A 15,397-nucleotide genomic window follows, 5' to 3' on the forward strand; every position below is an offset into this window, starting at 1 on the left:
ACACCACAGCAGGGTTTTGTATACTTTCCTTCGTTAAATAAGATTTGGTTCAGGTGATCACCTAATCAGTAACACATTAAGTAGAATGAGGTGTCCTCTGGTTCGAATTCAACTGACACTGGAATGGAATGGCTGTCAGACATGTAGAGAAGCTGGTTTTTATAAAACTGTGCAGTGGTCTCTTAATTTTTGCCAGAGCTGTATATGACCTATTAATATGGGCATACAGGTAATAGAAACGTTACATTAGTCCTCACTGTATGCCTCATATTAATGGTCTTGTTGTTGAGAAATGTTATATACTGCTTTAGGGAACACTAAAGCATTTGGAATGATGTTTACGCATTCCCCTTATTTTTTGAGCAGTATATTCTTTTTGTATGCTAATGTTTTCTTCCAGGCCCCGGGGCGTTTGGTGCCTGAAAGAAATCCGTGCCCCGTCTTCATTGTAATACTACGCCCCTCCCATGCATGTCAGTTCTGACACTGGAATCCCACGCCTGCGCCCTGCAGTCCCTCCACAATACGTATGTTTTCCTCTCTTCTATTGACGCTGCATTCAGGGATCTTTTGCGCAGGTGCCGAGTTCCTTTCCAGCGACCTCCGAGGTGCATGCCAATAAGGTGCTCTGCCCACTTCCTCCATGCATAGTCAGCACTATGTACATATGGTTCCTAGAGAGGACTGTACAGGGAGGGAGTGGGGACAGCACCTTATTGACGCGCACTCCGGAGGTCACAGTGACTCAACGACACCTGCACAGAAAATCTCTGAATGCAGTGCCCACAGAACGGAGGAAAAGATACATTTTGTGGAGGGATTGCCACATTTAAAATCATTAGCATACAGAAAGAATATAACATTTCTCAACAACAAGACCATTAATGAGGCATAAGGGTGACTAGTGTAACATTTCTATTACCTGTATGCCCATATTAAAAAGGCATATACGTCCCGGGGGTTACATATTACCTTTAACATAAAAACAAAAAATGGATAGTACAGGAACTCCATTTTATTTTCACTCTTATAGACTTGAATGAATCTGACCTGAAAAAATCTGCCAGAATAGCACATGCGGTGAGGTTTTCTAGGTTTGGATAAAACCCCCGTCACACACAGCGATCTCGCTAGCGAGATCGCTGCTGAGTCACTAGTTTTGTGATGCAACAGCGATCTCACCAGCGAAATCGTTGTTGAAATGTCTGGACATTTTTGGGATTGCTGGTCTCCCACTGGTCAGCACGCATCGCTGCGTGTGACAGGCGAGAGACCAGCGACCAGGAGCTGGTAACTAAGGTACACATTGGATTTCTAAGGGGGCGCGCTGCGCCTAGAAACCCGATGTGTACCTTAGTTACCAGCGCGCTAATGCAGGGAGCTGGTAACCAAGGTACATATCGGGTTTCTAAGTGCTGCGCACCCCTTAGAAACCCGATGTGTACCTTGGTTACCAGCTCCCTGCATCAGCGCGCTGGTAACTAAGATACACTGCGGGTAACTAAGCGACGTGCGTCGCTTGTTACCCGCGTGTCGCTGGTCCTGAACGCATAGTCATATCGTTGTCAGGATCGCTGGTGAGTCGCTATGTGTGATGGGGCCCTAAGCCTGGTCAGTGTAAACAACCAATTTGTGAATAGCCGCACTGACTTGAATGGGTTCTTGGGCTATCGGTCTTTTAATAGACAGCATGAAGATAAGAAAATCGTATGAGAATAAGCCTTTCTAGCCTGATCACATTTATGAAACACTTATTATATGAAGGTGACATGATCATGAAATCCTTCTCGGACTGCAGCGCTCATCCAACATCTATACGAAATATGCTGAGTTGTCAGAAACATAATTATCAGCCGACCGGAGGTAATCTGGGGGTGAGCAAAGTTCCCCACACTAAGCACTCCGGGTGACACAAAGGGAAGTTGAGCACCAAAACAATCCAGCTGCACTCCAACTTGAGAAAATACTCCAGCTCAGCACATCCAGAACATGAAAATCCAAACCCACACCAAATAAAGTCTCATTGCTTACAGCCAGACTACTAAACGCAAATGCATTGTGAAAAGTTTATATTACACCCACCTGTTTGGTGAAAGGAGTTACAGCGCAGCAACTGGATATGCCGGAGACTGACTGCCAGAAGTATTAAACGTCACATATTTGTTATAAAGCCAGCAGTGCTGGAAACGGAGAATTGGGAATTGGTCCCTGAGCATTCGCTTTTTCTCCAGAGCTAAAAAATAACCATATTTAGTCAATACAGAAAAATGAGAGGTCACATGAGATAGGAACGGAATAATACCATTGTATAAATCTTTATACATGTAAATCCGTATTTACCATACTGGTGCAGGCAGTGAGAGTGATTTCATGATTCTATTAACTCTGTATACATAGCTGATCGGGAAGGGGCACTGAAAGTGAAGGAAGAAATGATCCAGCGGGTATAAAGACTTTCTTTTAAAAATAAAACGTAGCATTTATTCAAGTATGAAATACTCCAAAAATACAGGCAATACAACGTAAAATACTGTTATCAGGACCTACTAGCTTCAACAATGTCTTACTCATGACAGGCGATCCCGGCATGTGTTGTGGCTGTCTACCGCGGCAAAATATGCAGCCGCGGGGACTCGAATATACGATCCGAGCACGTTCACTCATCACTCCTTAGGTTAAGTGCACACGTAGTTCTTTGGTGGTGCGGATTTTGTAGTAAAATCCGCAGGACAAAAGTCCTGTGGTTTATCTGAGGATTAGCCTGCGGTTTCACACCTCATAATGGATGAGGTGTGAAACTGCAGCGGTTCTGCACAAAAGAATTGACATGCTGCGGATTGTAAACCGCAGCAAATCCGCGCGGAAAAATCCGCAGCATGCGCACAGCGTTTTTCAGTTTACCATTGAAAACAATGGTGCTGTACAACGCACCTAAATCTGCTGCGGACCCGCAGGGCCAAAACCGCTATGGATCCGCAGCAGAATCCGCACCGTGTGCACATACCCTAGCAAGGTCTTTCCTTGTCACTGGAGAGCAGCTTTAGCTCCCGATCCCGGCCATCTATCACAGTCGATGCTGTCGATCCAAACTGTCAATAATGCAGGAGCGTCTTCCTCCACAGCAAGCCGAGAGGAAGGGGAACAGAGCACTCCGAAAGAAAACTGGTGAAAACAAACCTTTAAGAACAAGGTCTCAACTGGTACCATTTCATGACCGAATCCAATTGCTACAACTTATATCGATTCTACAACATCATGATATTAAAGGCAGTATGGTTTATCTTTAGTTGTTCGATGGAGTCTATGCCTATAGTATACGCAGAGCAGAAGATGTAGATTTGGTTCGCTGTGTGGGCTCATCAGACGAAAGTATGAAATGTCGTGTCCTGTCTGTATGCAAAGCGGCGAGCACAAGGCCCAATGTAAGTGGTAGTTCACATCAATGTTTTTACCGCTGCACCAGAGGTTTGCATGTAAAAAAATTGCAGCTTGCACTACTTTCATCCGTATTCTGGATCAGATCCGCCCATTAGAAGTCAATAGGTGCTCAAAAAAAAAGATCACATATGAGTTACCATTCAGATGAGATGCGATTTTCACAGAGGCATTACAATTATTAAGATAGGAAACTGTATTTGTACTTTATTATTTGTTAAACTGTTAAAGTAAAAAACGGATACAGCACGGATGTACAAACCTACAAACCAGCATACAGATTGCATATGGATAGAAAAACCAGACACGAGGGCGGCATATGGATGGATATGGATGCAGAATGATCATTATTTTCTGGACGTAAAACCAAGAATTTTGCACATGCTCCTGTGAAACCAGTGAAATGCTGCTTTTTGCAAAAGCTATGAGATTTCATAAATCTCACGCACACGAGAGAGAGAGAGAGAGAATTTTTTTTTCTCTGTCCGCCAGAAATGATTTCAGGGTTAAATTTCCTCCTGACTTCATTCCTCCGGGCATGCGCTCTATAAAAATGCGGATCCTGCAGTGCAAAAAACGTTACATGGTCCGTCCAGGCATCTCGGCGGACGCAAAAAAATTGACGGATCCACAAAAAAACGGATCCAACGGATGGCCATCCGTCAAGATCCGCCGGTAATGCAAGTCAATGGGGGAAAAAACGGATCCGCCAAAAAAAAATGGCGGATCCGTTTTTTTGCAAAAACAGCGGATTTTGACTGATGGTCAAAAACGGAAGTGTGAAACAGGCCTAAGAGAGCAGGTTTAGTCTGAAGTATGCTTCGATAAATGCATCATGCATATCTATAGACCCTTACTTACCTGAAAGAAAATTTGTCATTTTGCCCCATCTAGGTCAGTATACCTTTTTTTTAGCTGTATGGAACAGCTCAATAGGTCGGGTGTGCCATACAGGGGCATCAGGTAAAAGAAGTATACCCAAAGGGTATGTGCACACGGTCAGTAGTGGCTCAGTATGTGCTCAGGATTTGACGCAGGTGAAATCTGCACCGAATCTGCATCTGAGGTCACTGGCAGCTCACCTGCGTTTTTGGTGCGTTTTTTACATGCGTTTTTTCTTTGCATGTGTTTTTTTTGTCCCTTGAAATAAAGCGAATTGAAAGTTGGCTTCTGGGAAGTGAAAAAAAAAATGATTTCCTGTTTGCAGATAAATTGGGGAATGTTCCCACGGTCAGTAAACACTGCGGGTTGGACGCTGCGCACATCCGCAATGTCCAACCTGCAGCATCCAGCTGTTACAGTATAGTGGATGAGATTTCAAGAAATCCCATGCACATTATGCGTGCACTGATGTCCGCGGCTCACCCGCAGATTCGGCGCGTCTTTCCAGACCGCAGCATGTCAATTTATGTAGCTGCGCAAATTACCCATACACTATCATTAGATGCGGTAAAACCACATTATCTTCCTAGTCACATGAGTAATAAGTGCGAGAACGTAGCTTACTACATGTGTACTAATTTAAATAATGGTGACTCTTGTGACACAGTCAGAAGTACACGACACAGGAAGTGGAGGAAAGCACAGAGAGAGGTCCCCTCCTTTTTAATAAATAAATAATAATTTAAAAAAAATAGCATGGGGTCCCCCTATATTTGTTAACCAGCCAGAGTAAAGCAGAATACTGGGACTGGAATTTCAGGCTGGTAAGAATCCAATATCCTTGAACCTTACCAGCCTGATAACACCAGGCCACAGCAGTCTTCTTACCTTGGATGGTTATCAAAAATAGTGGGATACCCTCCCAAAAAAAAATAGTGTGGGGTCACCCTATTTTTATTATCCAGCCAAGGAAAAAGCAGACAGCTGCAGCCTGGTATTCTCAGGCTGGCGAGGCCCATGGATTTTGGCCCTCAACAACCTAAAAATAGCAGCCCGCAGCCGCCCCACAATTGGCACAACCAAAGATGCGCCAATTGTTCAACTTTACCCGGCTCTTCCCACTTGCCCTGTAGCGGTGGCAAGTGGGGCAATATTTGTGGGGTTGATGTTACCTTTGTATTGTCCAGTGACATCAAGCTCACGGCTTAGTAATGGAGAAGCGTCTATAAGACACCTATCCATTACTAATCCTATAGTTACATGGTAAATAAATACACAGCCAGAATAAAGTCTTTTAATTGAAATAATGACACAGACTCCTTTAACATATCTTAATTAAATCATACAGTCATATTTTAAAGTTTGGGCACCCCTATTAATGTTAACCTTTTTTCTTTATAACAATTTTGCAACAGCTATTTCAGTTTCATATATCTAATAACTGATGGACTCAGTTATATTACTGGATTCAAATGAGGTTTATTGTACTAACAGAAAATGTGCAATCTGCATTTAAATTAAATTTGACCGATGCAAAAGTATGGGCACCCTTATCATTTTCTTGATTTGAACACTTATAACTACTTTTTACTGACTTCCTGAAGCACTAAATTGGTTTTGTAACCTCATTGAGCTTTGAACTTCATAGCCAGGTGTATCAAATCATGAGAAAAGGTATTTAAGGTGGCCACTTGCAAGTAGTTCTCCTATTTGATTCTCCTATGAAGAGTGGCATCATGGGCTCCTCAAAACAACTCTCAAATGATCTGAAAACAAAGATTATTCAACATAGCTTTTCAGGGGAAGGATACAAAAAGTTGTCTCAGAGATTTAACCTGTCAGTTTCCACTGTAAGGAACATAGTAAGGAAATGGAAGAACACAGGTACAGTTCTTGTTAAGCCCAGAAGTGGCAGGCCAAGAAAAATATCAGAAAGGCAGAGAAGAAGAATGGTGAGAACAGTCAAGGACAATCCACAGACCACCTCCAAAGACCTGCAGCATCATCTTGCTGCAGATGGTGTCACTGTGCATCGGTCAACAATACAGCGCACTTTGCACAAGGAGAAGCTGTATGGGAGAGTGATGCGAAAGTAGCCGTTTCTGCAAGCACGCCATAAACAGAGTCGCCTGAGGTATGCAAAAGCACATTTGGACAAGCCAGTTACATTTTGGAAGAAGGTCCTGTGGACTGATGAAACAAAGACTGAGTTATTTGGTCATACAAAAAGGCGTTATGCATGGAGGCTAAAAAACACAGCATTCCAAGAAAAACACTTGCTACCCACAGTAAAATTTGGTGGAGGTTCCATCATGCTTTGGGGCTGTGTGGCCAATGCCGGCACCGGGAATCTTGTTAAAGTTGAGGGTCGCATGGATTCAACTCAGTATCAGCAGATTCTTGACAATAATGTGCAAGAATCAGTGACGAAGTTGAAGTTACACAGGGGACTGATATTTCAGCAAGACAATGATCCAAAACACCGCTCCAAATCTACTCAGGCATTCATGCAGAGGAACAATTACAATGTTCTGGAATGGCCATCCCAGTCCCCAGACCTGAATATCATTGAACATCTGTGGGATGATTTGAAGCGGGCTGTCCATGCTCGGCGACCATCAAACTTAACTGAACTGGAATTGTTTTGTAAACAGGAATGGTCACAAATACCTTCATCCAGGATCCAGGAACTCATTAATAGCTACAGGAAGCAACTAGAGGCTGTTATTTTTGCAAAAGGAGGATCTACGAAATATTAATGTCACTTTTATGTTGAGGTGCCCATACTTTTGCACCGGTCAAATTTTGTTAAAATGCAGATTGCACATTTTCTGTTAGTACAATAAACCTCATTTGAATCCAGAAATATAACTGAGTCCATCAGTTATTAGATATATGAAATAGCTGTTGCAAAAAACAAAATTGTTATAAAGAAAAAAGGTTAACATTAATAGGGGTGCCCAAACTTTAACATATGACTGTACTTACTGCATTGCCTATTCTACCGACGCCCTTGTTCTCCTGTAAGAGAAATAAAATAAAAAAGCAACAGTATACCATATCTGTCCGCCGAGAAGATATACATGCTTTCCCACGACGATTCCAGCTCCGCTACATCTGGAGGCCTTTGGCTGAATGGTGGCATTAGGGTACCGTATGTTTCCACGTAGCGTATGTTTTCAGGATTTGCTGCAAATTGAACGCTGCATACAGCCGCGGCGTTCATTCCGCAGCATCCAGGTGTTACAGCATAGTGGAGGGGATTTTACAAAATCCCGTCTCCACTATACATGCAGGGACGCTTTTAACACACCCGAAATTAAGGACATGCGGCGCGTCTTTCCAGACCGCAGCATGTCTATTTATCTTGCAGAATCTATAGATAGGATGCGGTGATTCCGCATGTGTTCAATGAAACATGCAGTATCACCGCGTGTACAACAGGGGGCGGCGCTTTGGGCTTAGCAGGGTTTCCGCTGAGTCCAAAGCGCTGCAAGTACGCAGCGTGGAAACATACCCTTATACTACATCCTGACATCCAGACACAGCAGAGCTGTCCCCGGCGGTCTAACTCTGTCCCCGGCGGTCACCTGCACTGCAGTTCTCGCGGTCAGCCGATTGTGAGAACTTGGCTAGTGACCGGTAATAACCCGGTCCTCGGTGGTCATGTGCACAGCAGTTCTCGCGGTCAGCCGATTGTGAGAACTTGGCTAGTGACCGGAGAAAACCCTGTCCTTAACGGTCACGTGATCAGCTCAGCTCATCGCAAGAACTGCAGTGTACACGAACTTCCGGCTGAAACAAGGTACAACATTATTTAAATTAGTACACATGCGTAGTAAGCTGTGTTTCAACACTTAATACGCATGTGACTAAGAAGATAATGCGGTTTTACCACATCTAATGATAGCGAATGGGTAATTTACGCAGCGGAGACAGACGTCTCGGCTGCATAAATTCATGCTGTGGTTTGGAAAGACGCGCCGCATGTGTGACTCCACAGGGAAGCGGGAGGCGTCATGAAATCCCATCCACTATGCTGTAACATCTGGACGCTGTGGGTTTGACGCTGCGGAGGTACGGAGCATCCAACCTGCAGTGATTATTGAAAGTGGTGACCCAAACAGTGGTGTGTGTAGGTATAAGTTGGAGGCATGCACTAGGAAATCCTCCCGACCTGTAAGTATGACAGACACTGCAAACAGCAGCATGAGTTACACAAAGTCCATGACATATTTCTTTAAAGATCTACGCTAGTCATTAGTGCTGAAGGAAAATTCACCAGAAGGGCCTGACATTCTTACACAGGAATGCAAACTGTGACCCTAGAAGCACCAGGGCAGAACATTCAAATGGCTTCAAGACAAGTTTTCCAAAACCAGGTCCCTGGCTGTCATTTTTAGCATACGGATGCTTTCTCACCAGTGTACATTTCATCCGTTCTTACATCTGTTTTCCTTCGTCTGTAAGGCTACATTCACACAAACATGCGGAGAACAAACAGCACATGGACCAATGTTAAGCAACGTGTTTGTTCATTTTTCCACATGGACAACAGACTGTGTGAATGAATAGCAGTATGTGCTGGCCTCTTCAGATGAAACTCCCCTATAAATAAGTAATGGGTGCGCAAAAAAAACAGACGGACATCCATGTGACATTCATATTAATGGATCCATTGCACTTATTAACAAAGGAAATTGTATTTGGCCATGAATAATTTTTTTAATTATTGCTGTATACACATGGATGTCAGAAGTGGACATAAGAACGACACACATATATACATGAAAATATGGTATATGGACAGAAATGGTCATTTTTTGCTTTTTTTCACGCTTGTGGCCCCCTTTACATGTCCGTATAATACCATTCCTCTCTAAAAACTGTAACGGTATCGGTGTCATCAGTGTTTTGGATCAGTGAGCCATCAGTGTGCCATCCGCTTTTTTCCGGTATGGCTTAAGAAAAATCAGTTCCATAGCTTCTCCTATAGATCGCAATGTTAAGTAGAGACACATGGATGACATATAGATGCAATCTGTGTGCTGTGTGTGTTTACACGGACCTACAGACTGGTATGGCCCTCGTCATCTGTACTGCTGGTAAAAAACGGACATGTTTCCACATGGTTGCACAGAGACACGGCCCTTGTAAACACACGGACATGGGTGCAGAACCATATGTTATAATGGGTGCGGGAATCAGTGACAAAAACAGACGACACACATACCTCAAATATAGACAAGTAAAGGGGCCATCGCAATCCGAAAACAGGTGGATGAAAGTGAAAGAGGCCATAATTAGGCTAAAAACAACAAAACAATCCAGAAAGACAGCAGGAACTTTGGACTCGCCCAAACGAGCGTACACATCGGACGAGCGCTATCTGATGTTTTAGCCCATGTTATTCTATGGGGCAGTGCTGATCAGTGTTTTTTTCTCATGCCGATTCATCAATGTTTGGTCCATGTGTCCATTTTCATCTTTAGGCCGGGGTCACACTTGCGAGTGTGATGCGAGTCTCTCGCCTCAATACCCGGCCCTGCGGCCAGCACTCGGGGCCAGAATGTGCGGCTGCATGTATTTCTATCTGCCGGGTATTGAGGCGAGAAACTCGAGCGAGTTTCTCTCATCACACTCTCAAGTGTGACCCCGGCCTTAGGCTGTGTGCCCACAATGGGTTTTTGACGCTGCATATTATTGCTGCATTGAAAACACTCGATGACAATCTCAGATCTCAAACTGCACATGCGCCAACAACCAGCGTCTTCTCCTGAAGCAAACGGTTAGGCCAGGGTCACACTGGCGAGGAATACGGCGGAGTGAGAGGCGCTAAAAGCACGCATTAGACACGGACCAATGATTCTCTATGGGGTCCCTCGCACCAGCCGTATATTTCTCATCTGTATTCTACGGTCCGTGCCAATCACAGCATGCTGCGATTGTCAGCGTACTACGGCCGTAGTACGCCAATGCAAGTCTATGGGTGCGCAAAAAATACGGATTACACACGGACCACACATGTGACTTGCGAGAAATACGCACCCGGTGTCTTTTAGCAAAGTCGGCAATTCAGTGCGCTATACAGTAAACTCACACTGACAGGGTTAATAAAGAAAGAAAGAATAGATATAGACACATAGAATACATATATATATATATATATATATATATATATATATATATATGCATTCTATGTGTCTATATCTATTCTTTGGTTTCTGTTAGAAACCCTGTCATAGGGCTCCATTATATGTCCATTTTGCAAGCCTGCGAGAAAATCTCACCATACGGATGCCATACGGATTACATACGGATGCTTACATGCGCAAAATACGCGACCACACCTTGATTACGGATAACATACGGAGCACTGTTTAGGGGTCATTCATCCGTATTACGCATGTAAAATACTGACCGTATTTTGCGTCGGTTAGTGTGACCCCGGCCTAAGGTCAATGTGCGCCGCCGGGACTCTGCTCCTGCCTCGCATCACTAGGACACCCACTCCTCCTAGCCCAGGGCTGAAGCATCTTCCTACTCCTGCTGTCAAATTACGTAATTGTGACCCTGCACCTGTCGCCCCACACCACCACTGCCAACCCCCTGTAAACTACATTCGGACTGTAAGACACACTGGCTGTAACCCCTGACATGCCTGATCCTGATCACAGGTTAAAAATGATTTTGTCCTATTTTCCGCCTCTAAACTTGGGGTGCATCTCATGGTACGTTGCGTCTTATAGTCAGAAAAATACGGTAAATGCCAGGAAATAAATTATTTTAAAAAGGCAATTTTATTTAAAACATTACATATCAAAAAGAGGAAAAAAACCGCACTATCAAAAACACAATAAAAATGCAAGTAGAAAAAACTATATTTTTAAACTGAGTCTTTGTTAGGAGTATTTGGGGAGATGATGTCAGAAAATATTTATTTCTGTGGAAATCCACTTTGCTGTTCATATGAAGAGTTATTTTTATGCATTTTTTTTTCCCTGCACAGTTTTTGAAAAATGCCCAATGGGAAAAGAAAGTGAATCATGAAGCAAATCCTGAGGGAATCAGCGCTAAACAAGACACTTTAGCGGAATACTCTTCTCAAAACCTCATCAGAAAAAGAAAACTCCCCTAAAATGGAGCGTTTCCTGAAGCATTTTCCTCTAGCAAAACTTAATTCCTCAAAAACTTCACGTGAACATATCTTTACAACCTGCTGTTGTGCGACTATTTTAGAGCTGTAAGTATGTTGTAAAAAAAAAATCCAAATCGCAGCTAAGACACTGTTCACATTACGTTTTACGTTCAGAGGCTCTGCTAGGGCTTACCGTACTTCCAAAACCCCGTAAAACGGAATTCGGGCATACGCACTAGTCATAATACAGAGTTACAGTGTGTTCTGTCTTACTCCATTTTCAGCTGTATATGCCAAGTTGAGGGGGCAGCAATATATCCAATTTTAGGCTGCCGATCCTTTTGTTCTCGATGATATAAGTCAGTGTCTCCGGTACGTGTAGTGACAGTTTTCTCACGTACCGGAGACACTGACACACGTAGACACATTCTCATGAATGTCTCTATGCAGAGGTTAGCGTGTTTTCACGGACCGTGTGTCCGTGTGCAAAACATGCTGACATGTCCGTTTTTGTGCAACAGCACGGATCGCACGGACCCATACAAGTCAATGGGTCCGTGTAAACACGTACCGCACACGGATGCTGTCCGTGTGCGATCCATGTGCGTTTTTAAAAGTCAATGGGTTAACATTAAAAATAATTTTTCAAAAACACGGACACACGGACAGCACACGGATGGTACACATGGACTCCGTATTCACACGGACACGGATAGCTCCGGTACCGGTTTTTCCTGCACCGGAATTATCTGGACGTGTGAAACTGCCCTAAAACGCAGGTCATTTTACCTTCAGATTTAGCAAAATCTGCGTGGAAAATTCCACAGCAGAATCCGCACCATGTGCACATAGCCTTATTCCGCACCAAATCTGCGTGGAAAAATCTGCAGCATGTGCACAGCGTTTTTTGTTTTACATAGCCTTAAATGGTACTGTACATCACGTGCAGTTCTGCTGCAGTACTGCACAGAATCTGCACCGTGTGCACAGGGCCTAACTGTGCAAATGTCACTTCTTAACTGACCGCATCGTTCTGCGCCACCAAAGAATCACTGTTTCGTCTGTATGTTTTACTTTTTCCCTTATATCTAACTGATTAACATAACATTAATATCGAAAATGGAAAAGAATCTAATAAACCAGGAAACACTAATACTCCTTTGTAACCAGAACATGGAACGTGCCTCAGCCCATGGGTTGATGGCCATAGCTACGTATCGTGTCTAGACCAAAGGGTTAAAAATACATTGCAGGAATATTCACGTTTTCAGACACGCACATCAGCTACAACTATCATTTTATGGAGGAAGATCAAATACGGAAGAGAATGAGTCATTGATGTCACAGCACCGTAGGACGTGGAGATGTAACAGTGTGGCCGCTTTACAGCCGTGGACGATCACAATGTTTACTTGTGCGACATTACTGCTGCCCTGAACATCTGCCTGACAGCGCGAGAAGGGGTCGCACAAAGACACATCTACTACTGTGTATACTCAGCAGTCTACATAACGCACTGTATATATACAGATTACATATTGGGGGATCAGAGGAGTATGGTCACATGGGACATGCACATTTGCGACAATTATAGGAATTTCACCACGACGGAAACTTTTACAATAGCTGTAGTTTTCTTCACAAAGAATATCAAAAAGTCAAAAGCATCTATGCTTTTCATTTGCAAGCGATCCAAAGTTAGACTTGTACCCTAGACTGCCCGTAGGTCTCCTGATCCGAGCTCACCAACCTCAGACGTGCCCTGGACCCCTCAATACTGGACGTGTGCCCTTCTCAGTCGCATAGTTCTCCTATGTAAATAGCAGCTGCAAATCTGCAAAGATTCTACATCCCTTGTACGTAAATGGCGCAAAAATAATATATTTACTCCCAATGGAAATTTCCATATAGATTTTTGGACTTGGAAGAAAATTCAGCAAGAATAAAAAATGTCAGACTAACTAAACAAACACATAATATCGCAACCATAAAACTGCGCCCCGGCGGCAAAAGTCCCAGTGTCAGGCTCAGGTTTCTGATACAGCCCCTGTGCTAAGTACCACATGGAATCCGACAGCCTGACATAACTGACATGGTGCACACACAATATTCCTGTACACCCTGCCTCAGACACATTACTGCGGGGAGAGGCCATAGAAGGGACGTCTCCTGTGTGACCTCTTCTATACAGAGCACACACCCTGACATCTTCCCTACACGCAGAGTGTCAGTGAGCGCCCTGTCCGCACGTCACACATGTACATGAGCAGCACCCAATATGGCACCCTATACCAGTATGAGGTGAGCACACCGGCTGCACAGGGCAGTGACACCACCATATACCGGCGCCCCCTCCTGTCCTGGCCTCTGCATACAAGACCCCATGATTGTACACCCTGTGACAGGATGGCCCCCTCCCCCAGCCCGAGGAAGCAATGACAGCCAGCAAGTCAGCAGCAGCCGGCAGAGTGCTGGGACAGGGAGAGGCTGACACATGGAAATCCCTGCTCCACGCACAAGTCCAGGCCTGGCACAGCACCACCCCACTCCTGAGCGCCACATCGCCTCAGAACCAGGGGCCCCTGAGGCCTCGGCCCCAACTTATCCTGGCTCTTACCTTCTGGTAGAAGTCCGCAGGGTGACAGCTACGAGGGGACAGGCAGAAGCCGAGGAGTGCAGCCTATGGATGTGCTGAGAGTGAGGAAGAAGGCGGATCCGGCTGTGGTGCTGGGTGTCACTGAGCCAGCACTGGGGGAGGAGAGCGGGAGGGACAGGGAAACTTGTCAACTTTCCTCCTCACTGCTGTCTGCTGGCCACAACTGCCCACTGTGACAGCTCCACACTGACCACTACTCACTGTGACAGCTCCACACCGACCACTACACACTGTGACAGCTCCACACCGACCACTACACACTGTGACAGCTCCACACCGACCACTACTCACTGTGACAGCTCCACACCGACCACTACTCACTGTGACAGCTCCACACCGACCACTACTCACTGTGACAGCTCCACACCGACCACTACACACTGTGACAGCTCCACACTGACCACTACACACTGTGACAGCTCCACACCGACCACTACTCACTGTGACAGCTCCACACCGACCACTACACACTGTGACAGCTCCACACCGACCACTACTCACTGTGACAGCTCCACACCGACCACTACTCACTGTGACAGCTCCACACCGACCACTACACACTGTGACAGCTCCACACCGACCACTACACACTGTGACAGCTCCACACCGACCACTACTCACTGTGACAGCTCCACACCGACCACTACACACTGTGACAGCTCCACACCGACCACTACACACTGTGACAGCTCCACACCGACCACTACTCACTGTGACAGCTCCACACCGACCACTACTCACTGTGACAGCTCCACACTGACCACTACCCACTGTGACAGCTCCACACCGACAACTGCACACTGTGACAGCTCCACACCGACCACTACCCACTGTGACAGCTCCACACCGACCACTACACACTGACAGCTCCACACCGACCACTACTCACTGTGACAGCTCCACACCGACCACTACACACTGTGACAGCTCCACACTGACCACTACTCACTGTGACAGCTCCACACTGACCACTACCCACTGTGACAGCTCCACACTGACCACTACCCACTGTGACAGCTCCACACCGACCACTACACACTGACAGCTCCACACCGACCACTACTCACTGTGACAGCTCCACACCGACCACTACTCACTGTGACAGCTCCACACAGACCACTACCCACTGTGACAGCTCCACACTGACCACTACCCACTGTGACAGCTCCACACTGACCACTACCCACTGTGACAGCTCCACACAGACCACTACCCACTGTGACAGCTCCACAGACAACTGCACACTGTGACAGCTCCACACAGACAACTGCCCACTGTGACAGCTC

At 45.3% G+C, this 15,397-nt stretch overlaps 1 protein-coding gene across 10 annotated transcripts in view; it reads right to left on the reverse strand.

The window, feature by feature from the left end:
* The window catches only part of MBNL2 (muscleblind like splicing regulator 2), a 199,622-nt gene extending 185,329 nt beyond the window's left edge, over positions 1 to 14,293 (reverse strand). For 2 of the 10 annotated variants that reach the window (XM_073569563.1, XM_073569556.1), the window contains exon 1: positions 14,073 to 14,285. The gene's annotated coding sequence lies outside the window, so the exon portion shown is untranslated. Of the gene's footprint in view, positions 1 to 14,072 lie in introns of all 10 variants that reach the window. The other 8 variants (XM_073569560.1, XM_073569555.1, XM_073569557.1 and 5 more) reach the window with 7 other exon arrangements.
* Between the last annotated feature and the right edge of the window lie 1,104 nt (positions 14,294 to 15,397).

The sequence above is a fragment of the Dendrobates tinctorius genome, unplaced genomic scaffold (assembly GCF_039654945.1).
Source record: "Dendrobates tinctorius isolate UK_male_01 unplaced genomic scaffold, ASM3965494v1 ptg000026l, whole genome shotgun sequence".
Taxonomy (NCBI): Eukaryota; Metazoa; Chordata; class Amphibia; order Anura; family Dendrobatidae; genus Dendrobates; species Dendrobates tinctorius.